At 39.2% G+C, this 14,826-nt stretch overlaps 1 pseudogene; it reads right to left on the bottom strand.

Annotated features, from left to right (window-relative positions):
• Positions 1-14,118: 14,118 nt before the first annotated feature.
• LOC149407540 (putative galacturonosyltransferase-like 7 pseudogene) lies at positions 14,119-14,826 on the bottom strand (annotated as a pseudogene).

Raw genomic sequence — 14,826 nt, 5'->3', positions numbered from 1 at the left:
AGAAGCATAAAGGAAATGAGGTTTACGAATGAAAAAATTGGGGGTAATTTCTACTAGAAACTAATGACGAAGAACACGAACCCAAATTTAGAACCTTAGAAAATTTCCACTAAGAAATTCGAAGGAGAGAAGATACTCACCAAGTATCTGACGATGACAGGTCAGAGAATCAATATCGAGCGGAGGCGAAGCGGTGAGGAGCGCGACGGTGGTCGGAGGCACTGCGAGAGAGAGGACGAGATGAGAGAGAGAGATCTGTGTTCGTTGACTTCGTTCTATTAGTTGTGCCCAAATAAAAAAAAAGTTAAAAGTAGTGTATTTGCGTACTTAGTCAATTTTAGTTCATTTTTTATCTACCGCCCAAACGAAATTATTAGTGGGAAATTTCCCACCCAATCTAAAGTGTGAAATTTTGGCAGTTTTTTTATTTTTTGAGCATTACCACTACTTCTTTATATTCGGGCTGTAGTGAAAATGTGCTAAATTTTAGTGGAAAATTTCCCTCCATTCTAAAATAGTGAAATTTTGGTAATTTTTTATTTTTTGAGTAATACAACCACTTCTTTATATTGACGGTAGTGAAAAGAATGCTATTAACTATAGTTTTATATTCGACTAGAGTCTAATATACGCAAAAAAAAAGTGATTGTAGTCTATCTTAAGAGACTCTATTAAAAGGCTAAACTAGAGTTAAAAAAAAAAAAAAAAAAAAAAAAACTGTAGTTGTAGCCCATATTTCTGGTAGTGTGTGCATGTTGTACACATTGTCAGTCAGTTTGTGATTGCTCCTACCACAGTTCATTGGGCTGCCATTCTGCGCATTCTCAGGTATCTTCGTGGTACTCAGTTTCAGAGTCTACTGTTTCCCTCCTCGTCCTCATTAGAGTTGCGCGCTTACTCTTATGCCGATTGAGCTGGTGATCTTACAGATCGCAAGTCCACCACTGGGTTCTGTGTTTTCCTTGGAGATTCTGTATTTCTTGCTCTTCCACTGAAGCTGAGTATCGTGCTATGGTCATGAGTACATGTGAGATTGTTTGGTTACACTGGTTACTTGCTGATCTGGGTGTCACTTTTCATCATCCTACGCGTTATACTGTGATAATCAGAGTTCCATTCAGATTGCTCGTAACTCGGTCTTTCATGAGCGAACCAAACATATTGAGATTGATTGTCATTACACCCGCAATCATCTATAGCTTGGTACGATCACATTGTCATATGTTCCCTCTTCTCTTCAAATGCCGATTTATTCATGAAGGCTCACTCCACTTCGTGCTTCCGCTTCTTAGTTGACAAACTCTCAATGCTTATTGTTGTAGTATCGTGATAAATATATATATATATATATATATATATATTAGTTATTATTATTATTATTATTATTATTATTATTATATTTAGGATTATTTCCCTATTTCTCAATTTCCCTTTTTGTTGTATTAGGATTATATATATCATACTATTGTATATCTTTTCTATGCATTCATTATTCAAACTTTCTCTCTGAATCCCTAAATGATAGCTCATTGCGATTTCGAATGTATTAACCATTTGAACCATTAATTTAGTTTATGTTTCCCTTAAGTTCGACTTTTCTTTTGGAACTTTCCTTGAGCTAGATTCTTGAATGGCTGGTCCTTCAGTTTCTCACCGGAAGGCGGAAGTAGGAAATACTGTACCACATATAGGGAATGGAATGCTTGTATTGTGTTTTAATTTTTTTTTTTTATGACCATGGTAAAGTTTCTTCATCTTATAATTTAATCGTGCACTGTTTATCTTTGTCATGCACAATTTCTTATGTCAGTTTTAATAAAAAAAAATATTATTTTTAATGAGGACTTTTAGTTTTGTATCGTACTGTCAATGACATGACTGTAATTTCTTATGTCAGTTTTAATAAAAATATTATTTTTCTTTGCAGATATCTGGTTTTTGGGTTATACAATATCTGGAGGTGAAGATATATGTATTTTGTAGTAAGAGATTGAGTGTCATTTTTGCTCCGGTAATTGATTTGATATTTTACATGCTCTTGTTACATGATAATGCAGAATTCAGATACTATATAGACTAGAGTTTGACGACAATATCTTGAATATGAACATAACATTGAGCAAAGAATTCCATTCCCTCTTAATGTCGATAAGATTATTCATCCTGGGATATGGATGACAACAAATCTGCCTGCATTGAGTTATAGCAATTTCTTACACTACTAGAAATCATGCTTTTCACAGCACATGTTTTCACGGCGTTTGGCAAAAAAACGCCGTCAAAACATCATTTTTTTTATTGTCGAATCGTAAAAAGACACGTGGCTTGTGAAGAGAAACGCTGTGGAAAACATAAGACAACGCTTATATATAAGCGCTTTCATTTTATTCCCTCGAATTACAAGAAGCCATGTGGAGAAGATGCGGTTGTTATATGATAAATACAAACGAGTTTTTCTATATACATGTATAGGAAATCGTACGGTTACAGCATGATATTAGCTTTGACAGGTTAAAAGATATGGCGTTTGAATAAATCAATGTTCAGATCGTGAAAGAGCTTTTTGATAAGCCTAAAAACATGGCTTTTGTACAATGTTTTACTTAGAGCAACTTTAATTTTGTGTAAGAGTTTTATAAATATGATTAATCATACACCAGTGACATTATAGCTGAATAGTGATATGAAATACAAATATAATACTTTTAAAACACTATTTATAATACAGTGCCGAACTTCTACTAAAAAGTCACAAATTTTACTCTTACACTAGTGAAAGAAAAAGCTAAAGCTCTGCTAAATAAGTTTGTTATGATCTTAGACATAGAGAAGTCTTAATAATTTTGAAGTTCATCGATATTGAACGTACATAATAACTGTAACTTTGATATATGCTGAATTGAGTTGTTTTATAGTCAAGTCTGTGAAATTTATAAATATATGCTCAAGGCAACCAACGGAAAAGAATATCTGATTGTCAATATTTGTTAATGATAAACATGACTTTCCTTTTGGTATTGGCAGTCTTTGGAAAAAGGTGGCCCAGATTACAATCAAAACTTCCAGAAAAAATTCTTGCCAAACTTGAATCGTGCACTATTTGCTGTAAAGGCTCCCAAATTTGACATGTTTGCATTGAAATTTGGTCTTTTCATGAGCTACTTTTAGCTTGTCATAATTATGCTTATCACGATTTGTCGTTTATGATCTAGATAAAGCCACAGTTCCAATTTGGTGCAGTGAGAAAGCTTATATCTGTGTTATGCAACATCGATTCTTGTTATTTATTTATTCTTAGAGAAACAGCTTTAACATCGGAGCATTCAGTAGTTTGTAGTTGGAACCTCATGAGCCATGTCACCAGCTTCATGTAGATTTCCATATGATTATCAACTCCCAAGATTTAGGATTTTTTTTGTCAGCACCAGACTACATAATTTCCCATCTACATGTATGGAATATTACTTACCATACTGTAATACAGGGCCCCAAAGAACCCAGCCGGCCAATCCGCTGCCGACGAAGAAAATTCCAGCGGTGTGTCTCGTCAATCTAGAGCAGGGTTTACAGTCTGCTCTCATCAGATCTCCCTCTGACCAACCCAGGTATTTCCTCAGCGACATCTGTGATATTGTTGAACATAACCTTTTCCATTAATAACCAGAGTTCAAACTCATTGTATTCTGATTGAAATAAAGTGCACACATACATAAAAAAAAAGCAGCAAAGTAACTTATTGTATTCTGATTGAAAACAAAGTGTCTTGGTTTGTCTTTTTATGGCAACAAATCACATTATTATATTTAATTTTAGTAGTGGTAGGTCCAACATGGTATGCTATGAAATTGAACCTGATCATCTAGAAGACGAATTACCGATACTGGTTAATGATGAAATGTATTTAGTCACTCACGCTGTTAAGTCGATGGTTGCATGGCCAAAATCTCTAGTCATCTACGAAGATGATGTAAGTATTTTTTTTTTAAATGTATTTTACTATTAGTTGATTTGTATTGTAATAATCTTAATCACTATTCACAGGAGGAGTTACAGCCACCACAAAAGAAGAGTAAAAAGGTTGCCAAATCGCTAAAAAACAAAAAATCTAAATCTACAACTCATCGCGTGCATAAAAAAAGGTTCAAGTCAAGCAACTCCTCTTCAAGCATTCCACGATCAAGAATCATTATTACCGACATTGGTAGATCGAATTTCAGTAATAAATGATGATATTGTGATCGATTATAAGTTTCCCGGGTGTGTGTTCAACGGCGAAGTCACATTAAAGTTGATGAAGGAAGATGTCGAGCAATTCATGTGCATGAAGGAGATCGGAGTAAACTGTATTCTAGTTCATATACGGTATTCTTATACTAACTTTAAAACGTTTTTAAGTATAATAACATTGATTTTATTATAGCTTCTGTGTTTTTCTTTTCATTTTGTAGACATTTACGTTATCATATGCGGGTTGGCGGAGAATTGAGAAAATTCGCCTTTAGCAATCCCATTGACGTTTCTGATCCGTCTGTAACTCAATTAGACGAGCCTATAGGGCGATCAGAACACCTTTTTAAGGGAATGAAAGAGTTGTTCCCTGGTCAATTGTTACTCGCGCCTTATAATTATGAGTAAGTAATTACACTAGGAATATCTTTTTATCTAACCGGGTTAAATTTATGTTAACTTACATTATTTTTTTGATAGTTTTCATTGGGTTCTTCTGGTGGATGTTAGCAAGCGCATGGCATACTTTCTTGATCCCATGAATTATAAAAGAGTTCCGCCTCATTTGAATTCGATAGTGGACTTGTGAGTATATTAAAACATAAATATATATATATATATATATATATATATATATATTTAAAATTAATAGTTATGATTATTTTGTTATAACTTTTATATACATGTGTAGAGCATTCGATAGCTTTGTCGGTAACAAGAAGTTTTCATGGAAAATTCCAAAGGTATATATATGCACAATTAAACTAGTACGTATATCCATTACTTTATATTTCAATCTAACATATTTTTTACAGGTACCGAAGCAACCTTCGACAATTGAATGTGGCTATTTTGTTTCAATGATGATGAAAAACATTGTTGAAACTCGAGATTTTCATAAATGTTTGCAAGAGGTATGTACACATTTAAAGACACATATTCAATACGTATATATATTGTTTCACTCACAAACAACTCGTTTTTATATATTATTAGTTTGAAAAGTTGAAGAGTTATACAGATGAGGCAATAGATGCGTATCGAGAAGAATGGTACAAAATGGTGTTAAACTTTATGGACACGGAAGTCAAATCGTCAAATGTGAATGTAAAGTTAGTGTGTTTCCGGTGCATGAACATTCGTTCACATGGTTTGATATGTTTCGGTTTAAATATACGGTACAAAGTACGAATAATAGAATTTGATTTTGAAATTATTGAATGGATTATTAAAAATTCGTATTGGTATGTTTAGGTTCGGATTTTGGAATATATATTGAAACCGTGTGCATGATTTTTTTGTAATATTCAAATTTTTATATATTTAAAAAAAATTACATTACACAGCGCTTGTAAATAAACGTCTTAAAAAGATGGCACTTTTGAAAAGAATAGACAGCGTTTGTATATAAACGCTGTGAAAACTTCTTATCCGTCATGAAGACACGTGGATGCCACGTTGGAAAAGAATAGACAGCGCTTATATACAACCGCTGTGAAAAACATTAGACAGCGCTTATATATAAACGCCGTGAAAACTTTTTCGCCCAAATTCTTACGTGGCTCCTACGTGGCACCACTTTAGACAGCGTTTATTTTAGGCGCCGTGGAATACTTTTAACCTCATGCGATACAACAGCGTGCAAAAAACGCCTTCAATCATACACTACTACAAAATTGGCTTTCTGATGCGCAAGACTATCAGATGTGACTAGTCGCATCGGATAGTCAATCAGAAGCCAAAAAAATTCGCTCAAATTTTCTTTTGATTTTGACAATCCGATGCGATTAGTCGCACCTGAAAATATGTTGAAACTTTCAGGTGCGACTTTGTCGCATCAGATAGTTTTAAATTTTTAGGCGGGCCTCATCTCCCCCTCTTTTATTTCATTAATCTGACGTGGTCATGAATGAAATTTTTATTTTTTTTCATTATAATCCGGTGCGACTAGTCGCATCGGTGGAGGTATAGGTGCGACTAGTCGCACCTGAAGAGTTATCAGGTGCGATTAAGTCGCACCTGATTATTAGGGTTTGTTTAAAAACGCAGGTCGACCCTTTCTTCTCCAGCCGCTCAAACCCAATTTTTTCACTCTCCCTCTCTGCTAACTTCCCTTCTCCGACCACCCTCTCCTCCGTCCACCCTCTCCTCCGTCCCTCTCTTCTCGGCCTCTTCCTTCGCCGACCACCACAAGCTACCGCGCGTCTCTGGTCCTCCGCCTCGTACCCGGCCACCGGACCTCTGCCTCATCCGGCCACCGGACCTCGCCAGTCAATATTTCACAGCGTTTAAAAAACGCTGTTAATCAATGTTTTTGTAGTAGTGCTTATTTATATGTATCAGATGACCACATGGCAATAGGATTTCTTTTCAGTCGATAAGAAAGCTGATTCCATGTACTTGTAATATATTTTGTCTGATATAACCTACCTCATGTAGGAACACACAGATGGCCACATGGCATTGCTTCACGCGAGTGCGAACTCCATGATTGTCGGAGATCATTATGTTGGGTAATATTCTCTTACAAGATCACATTGCCACTCAAAATGGCAATCGGTGTTGATGTTTTTTTTTCTTCCCAGGAGAGCCTTAGCTTTCCAATTCAACTTACATAGATTAATGTCAAATGTATCTTTTGGGATGGCGAGATTGGAAATCGGATGATTATAGAAAATTATTTTCTTTTATTTCTAGTGCTTGTTCTCTTACATCGCTTAGTTCTGTACACGGTCAAGAGCATATATAACTACAAAAGAAAGCTTCTTTAGAACAAATGTCAGTCATATGTTATGTGTATGAGATTAATCCATGTAATCGGCTGAAGGAGCACCAGCTTAAATTGAAAGAAATAATTACAGTCCCGGTTTTCAATAAACATGCACATACACAGACGTTTTAACATTTTCTGTGATAGTAATTTAAGTAGCCGTTATTGTTTTTGTTATCTTCTTTGTTTTGTTTTACCAGTCAAGGAAGCACTATGTTATATATCAAAACGGCGGAAACATGAAAGCGTTTCGATATACTACTGCTCGGCACTCTCACAGTTAGCGTTACCCCTACTTGTTTTAGTTTTTAATAAGAAGGTGAGAAAATTACTGTTATTTTAAAAGATACAACTGATGTGTTCTATTCTCATTCTCTTAGCATGCCTATTTAGAAAGTTTTTTTCGCTTGGAAATTAGAAACCACCCATACTCACTCATCAGTGTTAAATTTTATTTTATTTTATTCTTGCGAAGTTTGTCATTAGCTGTATATTTTTCCTCTCGAGTTTGTTGTGAATTCCTTATAAATAAATAACTAAATAAATAATAAGAAAAACTTATCGAAATAATGAAGTAAAAAATAAAGATATATTTAAATGAAGTTCTAAGGGATAAGCCGGTGCCTTTAGAGTGAAAGCTATAGTTATACTAAAAACTGTAATTTTGGTAATGTTAATTCATTTATTTGCTGGAATATTTTGATACAACGTACAAATTATGGAGCTTTCTCCTCATACCACTACAACTAATCTCACCATTTAGCGACGATTTTTATCGTTGCAAAATGTCCGTGCCTAAATATATTTAACGATGAAATAGTCGTCGCTAAATATTTATCGATGATTTTAGCGACGATTTTTTCGTCCCTAAATGTTTAAACGGGGAGTTTTTTTTAATTATTTAGCGACGACTTAATCGTCGCTAATTTGCGCGGGCTAATTTCGCGCGCGAATTAGCGACGATAAAGTCGTCGCTAATAAGTTAATTTTTTAATAATTATTAATTTTTTTCGATTTTTGAAATTATTAATTTTTATCGTCGTTAATTATTTATTTTTTATTTTGGTTTTCGTTTATGAAATTCTAAAATGAAAAATCAAATAAAAACCAAATTATATTATCCAAATCAACTTATATATAAAATCCGGTTACGTTTTCGATTATCAAGAAATATGTAAATAATAATATACTATACACAAAATATCTAATAAAACACTAGTCGCGACGTTTGCTTTATCGTCCCGCCGCTCGTTTTCCCCCTCCTCGACGTGAAACGCTCTTCTGCTGGCGCTGAAACTATGCAAACTGCGGTGGAACAATGTGCTCATGATCAGTAGACTGACTCGGACCGCCGGACGTCGTCTACTGGCTACCATCGGGAGTCCTCTGCTGGCCGCCCGTCGGAGTGTGGACGCCAAGCTTCGGAGTCTGGACACCGGCCGTCGGAGTTCGCTGGCTGTGGGTCGACGGAGCCTGCTGCGAACTATGCGGAAATTGAGGCATAAACGAGCTCAGGTTGAGGCCGGACACCTGACTCTGTATTGCCTCGGCGAACGAGGCGAAGGTCAACGTGAACACCTCCTGGGAGATATATCCTGGATGCGACGTCCCAGCCTCCGAACTACCGTAGACTTCGACGAGGTCAGCCGCCATCCGTGCTCCCTGTGGCACCAAACGTCCGACGCCGGTCAAGTGATTAGTCCGCGAACCCATAATATCGTAGATCTCCTGCTGCTCTAGGACGGAAATATCAACGTCCGCTCATTGTTGCTCAGCCTCCGCTCGCAACGTGTTGAACCTATCGACCAGTCGATCCTGATATAATTAACTAGTTAGTATATATTAATCGAAAAATAAGACAAAATAAATGTAAACTTACATAACGTGCGGAGGCTTCAGGAGTCAGCCATTCGGACTTGTCGGACTGATGTTGGCGCTTGTAGTTCGCAAACAAGCTCTCGAAAGCGCCTGTCTCGGCGCTCTTCTGCATGTAAACAAAATTTCAAGTGTTAGATAGTTTTAACGATTTGAAGTATCATATAAACATAAAACTTGCGTTCTTCATGCGGTGGGTCAAGAATCCAATCGTCCCCTGTCGACTCTTCGTCTTCTTCTTCGCGCGATTCGCCTTGTTCTTCGCTTGTATGACCTGTAATATAAGTAAACGTACACGTAAATAACAAATCGTATAATAAAAGGGTAAACACATATTTAACGTAAATGATTTGATAACCTTAAACTCATCGCTTGAATATCTTTGTATAAGCGTCTCCCATTCGGTGTCGAGCTTAATGGTCCTCGGTTTCATCGACCGCGCCACCTGTACGCTGCTCTTGCAGTCGATGTCGAACCATGACCGCAAGGTATGCCTCCAATCGCGAAGACGAGTCTTGGCGTCTCGAATGATTGCCGCATCGACAATCGCCTTATTCTTCCCGGTTGCGTCGCCATCGACTCGAATGTCGTACTTGTCTCGAATCGCTGATCGGATCTCGGCCTCCTTCGCCGGCCCCACGTTCGTAGTCGTCCACCTTCGGATCGTAGGCAAGATCTTCTCTCGGACGACCAACCCGAGCGTGTTCGCGAACGTCGCGAGATCCGGATCCATCTATCGCTCTAGCTGCAAGAACGACTGAAACTCCTCGATATAAATAACAACTTCCTTCACCCCGGGGCGCCGTGCACGCTCAGATCGTTTCCCGAGCGTCGGCCCACGCACGGCGGGTTCGATATCCTCATCGGCTTCTTCGACGCCATCGCGTACGGTCGCCGACTCGTAATAATTCGGGAGACGGGATAGGTAGTCATCCCCGCCTCCGCTGCCTCATGCTCCTATAGCCGTAGCCATCTGAAATTCAAAACAAACTTTATTTAGTTATGCATTTGTAATAATTTAAATATGTTAATTTAGTTATTAAATGAAAAACGTTATATACTATCGATCAATCATCGTCGTCTGACAAATCATCTTCTTCCATCAAATCTTCGTCGTCAGTTTCTTCGTCATCGATAAACTCTTCTTCTTCAATATTTTCCAAGTCCAGTCCTTCGTTGCTCACGGGCTCTGGTCACGCAGACTGATGACGCGTCGACAGTGAATCTAAATCTGACGGTTCCACCGAAAATTGAACTGAAGACGAAGATTGACCAAGAACGAGGTCAATATCAGGAAGATCCCACACATTTCGATGATTACACTCTTCGACGATTCGCCAATTAGGACCATTCAAGTTATCTTCCAAGTAGAAAACTTGTTTTGCCTGAGTTGCCAAAATAAATTGCTCTTCTTTGTACCATTCTTTTGCCACATACACGCTTGTCAAGTTGTTGTCGTTGCGTGTCCTTTTCCTCGGATCTTGGTCACCGAACCAACGACATTGAAATAAGACGACACGACAATCGTTTTGATAAGTCCAGACAATGACGTTTTCTACTTGACCGTAGAAGTCATGGCCTCTTTCACTTGGTACGCATACTCCACTATTATGAGTCGTTCTTCTGCTATCACGTTGACGGGAGATAAATTTTACTCTGTTCACTACACAACACGAATACGTCTGTGGTGTGAAATGTGGTCTCAATGCCAATGCGTATAATTCGGAGGATACGAGTAACTCGTCTTGGGTCATACGAAACACCTACATATAACCATTAACTTAGTTTAATCATACATAGTTTAACCATATTCTTTAAATTAGTCAAATACCTTTTCCCAAAACCATTTTGGGAACTCGAGTCGATGCGCTTCTTCAACATCCGGCCGACCTTCTAATTCCATGAGATCTATGTGTTCACTGAAATAAAATTCATGTTCATTTAATACATCATTTAGTATAAATAATTGAAGTTCATTTACTTCACTCATTTACCTCATGAAATCGTCAATTTCGGGACAATTTCTTAAAATGTACCACTCAGCGAGCAAACGTATATTCTCATCTAAGCGTATCGTGGTCATCTTCCCGTAAGGCCGACAACTTGATGACTGAAACACCGATAAATCCCGTTCGACACCTTCGAAGTTAGACGCGACGTCTGTTCGTTAGGGCATGTTGAAACAATTCTCAACGCCTTCTAGATACCTTGAGTAGAATGTCAATGCTTCGTCTACAACATACGCTTCGGCAATTGAACCCTCTGGTCTAGCTCGATTACGCACAAAGTTCTTGAGCGTTCCAAGGTATCTCTCAAATGGATACATCCACCGCATATGAACCGGACCTCCGTTAATAATTTCCTCCGGTAGATGCATTACCAAATGAACCATGATTGTGAAGAAATCAGGCGGGAAAATTTGTTCGAACTTGCACAATATAAGCTTCACATCCTCCTGCGCCTTTTCAATATCTGAAATTACCACCATTCTTGAGCAAATAAGTCTGAAGAAGTTGCAGAGCTCTATTACGGCATCTCGAATGCTTCGATCCAGAAAAGGCCGAATAGTATGAGCCAATAGTCGCTGCATAATCACGTGACAATCGTGAGACTTCAAGCCCGTCAACCTCCCGTCCGCGGTAACATTCTTCTTCAAATTCCCCGCAAAACCATCAGGAAATCTGACAGATCTCAAGAACTCAGTAAACCGCTTCCGTTCTGAAGGTGTCAGAGTGTATGACGACGGCGGTTTCATCCATCTATCTCTCTCTTGATACAAATGAAGCTCGTGCCGTATGTTCCAGTCCGCCAGAGTCAACCGTGCCTTATCTGTGTCTTTTGTCTTCCCCTCAATGTTCAGTAACGTACCCAGAAGATTGTCGCATACATTCTTTTCTATATGCATTACATCGAGGTTATGCTTCAGCGTAATACTCGACCAATACGGAAACTCAAAGAAAATACTTTTCTTTGTCCAATTTAGCTCACTCGCATCGCGCTTTCGTTTCTTCCCGCCGAAGTCAGGGTGCTTCTCCGGGGTTGAATCTCCTACTAATCGTAATTGTCGAAGTATGTCACTCGCCGATTTTCTCACTGGTGGTGGTCGTTTCTCATTTCGTATCTTATACAGTTTGCTCTTTCTCATCGAGTGTAATAACGGCAAGAATCGACGATGATCGCAGTAAACAATCTTTTTTCTAGCCTTAAAAGATGGTGTGCCGTTGTTACACGTCGGACAAGCAAGGTATCCTGACAAACTGCTTCTCGCTGGAAAATCATTCACCGTCCATAGCAGTATGGAAAACAACCTGAATAGCTCACCGGTCGAACCATCTCTCAACACAACACCGGTTTCCCACAATTCCTTCAGCTCATCAATCAGCGGTTGTAAAAAAAATCCATGTCTTTTCCCGACGCACTACGACTTGGTATAAGCAATGTTAACATCAAGTACAATGTTTTCATGCAAAACCACGGCGGTAAGTTGTACGCAGTCAAGACTACCGGCCACATACTGTACGACAAACTCATGTCACCAAATGGGTTGAAACCATTGGCGACAAGTCCAAGCCGGACGTTCCTCGGTTCTGCCGCAAACATGGGATATTTTCGGTCGATCTCCTTCCACGTTGCTCCGTCTGTAGGATGTCGCAGTACACCATCCACTTTAATGCGTTCATTCTCGTGCCACTGCATCTCTAGAGCTGTGTGTCGACTCGCGTACAATCGCTTAAGCCGATCTTTCAGTGGAAAGTAGCGCAACACCTTATGCGCTACTTTTTTTCCACCCTCTTTCTTCAGCCACCGGCACTCATTACAAACCGGACACTCGTCTAGATTGGCGTTGTCCTTCCAAAACAACGTGCAATCGTGTTTGCAGACGTGAATCGACTCGTAACCCATACCAAATCGACGCAATTTGGCCTTTGCTTCATAGTGTGACTCTGGAATCGTGTTGCCGATCGGATGAGACTTTATCAGTACTTTCAGCACCTGATCAAACGACTTATTCGTCCACTTGTTCATCACTTTCAAATGCATCAACGTGACAACAAAAGAGAGTGACGAATACTCCGTACAACCCGGCCATAATTCTGTGTTCAGGTCGCTGAAAAGGTCATCAAACTGTCCACTCTGGTATTCTGCATTCGGGTCAATACTGTCATCGTCACCGTCTACGTCGTTGTAATTTAAGATATCGTGTACAGCATCAAACATCCCACCTCATCTTCCGTAATCCGTCTGATACTGCATTACGTCATCTTCTTCCTCCCCGTGAAAGATCCACCACGTGTAATTCCTCTTAAATCCTCTGATAAAGAGATGATTCTCTATATCAAGAATTTTTAGCATCAACACGTTGTTACACCTCTTGTATGGACACTTAACTCGTCCTTCGATGTTAACGTGTTGTCAGGCCATTGCCATGAACTCTGCCATGCCAGCCGCAAACTCAACGCTTAGACGTTGGTCCTCGATTATCCAATTCCTATTTGGATAACTCATTTTACCTAAAGATTCAACATTTGAAAATTTAGTAATTTCCAGATTTTATTTTATAATTTCACGATTCTACCGAAATTTCGGCAGAACCTCCCATATAAACTTAACAACCCAGCATCAAGCCTTTAACTTTAAAACCTGTATAGAAGCATCATAAAACTAACGATAAATCGAACCTCAGTGGTTCGATTATTAAAATACATAATCCATAACCAACTAATTAATTTCACATTTTTATTCTTTTTTAAATCTATAAACAACTAATTAATTTTACATTTTTATTCATTTTTAAATCTATAACCAATTAATTAATGTCACATTTTTATTCATTTCTAACAAAAATTAAATCCAATTTCAATTTCAATCCATAACCAATTAATTAATTGAAGAAATTGTATCTTTGCCCCCTGATTTATGGCCTTACTGCAAAATGCCCCCTATCTTTTTAAAACTATTTGTTAACCCCCTGTTATATAAAAAAGTAGTAGTTGGGTCCTTCCGTAAAAAAAGATGCCCAATCGTCAGTTAAATAATCACGTGGAACGCACGTGTTCTGGTAAATAAGGGTAAAATCGTTATTTTGTTAGTCAGATGAGGGAGTGTAATTAAAAAATTAATTTAAAAAACAATTTTTTTTCTCTCTTCTGAAGCTTCTCTCTTTCTTCTTCTTCATCAGTTTTTCTCTCCATGACCGACCGTTAAAGTGAACCCCCACCACCTTCCGAATTGCTTTTAAACACGGTCTATGAGCCTTTCATCTTCAGCCTCCGAACATCCGTCCCCGCGAAGTTTCCCAGCCAGTTTAACCCCGACCCGCGGAACGAGCGTTCGCTCCTAACTCTCCGGCACAGCCACGAAGCCTCCAGAAGCTCGATCTCGCCGAAAACCCATCGCCGGACCCATTCCCCTCCAGATCTGCAGCTTAGCTCGTAGATCCTGTCCCTCCTCACATTATCCCCTCCCAGCCCGTGCTGGTTCCACCTGTGCTCGATGGGCGCCACGTGTCCCGCGAACACCAGCAGGAATGGCGGCAATGAGCCCAACTCGTAGATCCTGTCCCTCCTCTGCACCTCCATCCACTTCTCGATTCGCTCCGTGAACCCCACGCGCCTCTACCGCTCCAGATCCATCACCATCACGCCCGTGTTGAAGTAACAGGGCCTCCGGCCCAAGAACACCGCCGAGTGGGCCGGGTCTCCCCAAAACCGGGGAGTGAAGTACTTGGTGAAGTTCGCGTGGCAATACTCCGGTGCTCCGATTGTTCTTGACCCCAGGCTGGTCCGCCATAGCTTCGAGATGTCGTCCACCACGATCAGATCGGAGTCCAGGTAAATCACTCTCTTCACGCACGATTCCAGAATATGGGGCAAGTAATTCCTGGCGTAGTTGAGAGGCTGTTCCAGGGCTTGTCTCACGGAGGTTGAGGTTAAGTTTTTTACCGTCCCCACCAT

Source organism: Urtica dioica, chromosome 1 (assembly GCF_054948205.1).
Source record: "Urtica dioica subsp. dioica isolate 48M chromosome 1, U.dioica_male_clone48M_v1_H2, whole genome shotgun sequence".
In the NCBI taxonomy this organism is placed as follows: Eukaryota; Viridiplantae; Streptophyta; class Magnoliopsida; order Rosales; family Urticaceae; genus Urtica; species Urtica dioica.
The sequence above is the reverse complement of the archived record's forward strand: the minus strand, read 5'-3'. Positions and strand labels throughout refer to the sequence as shown.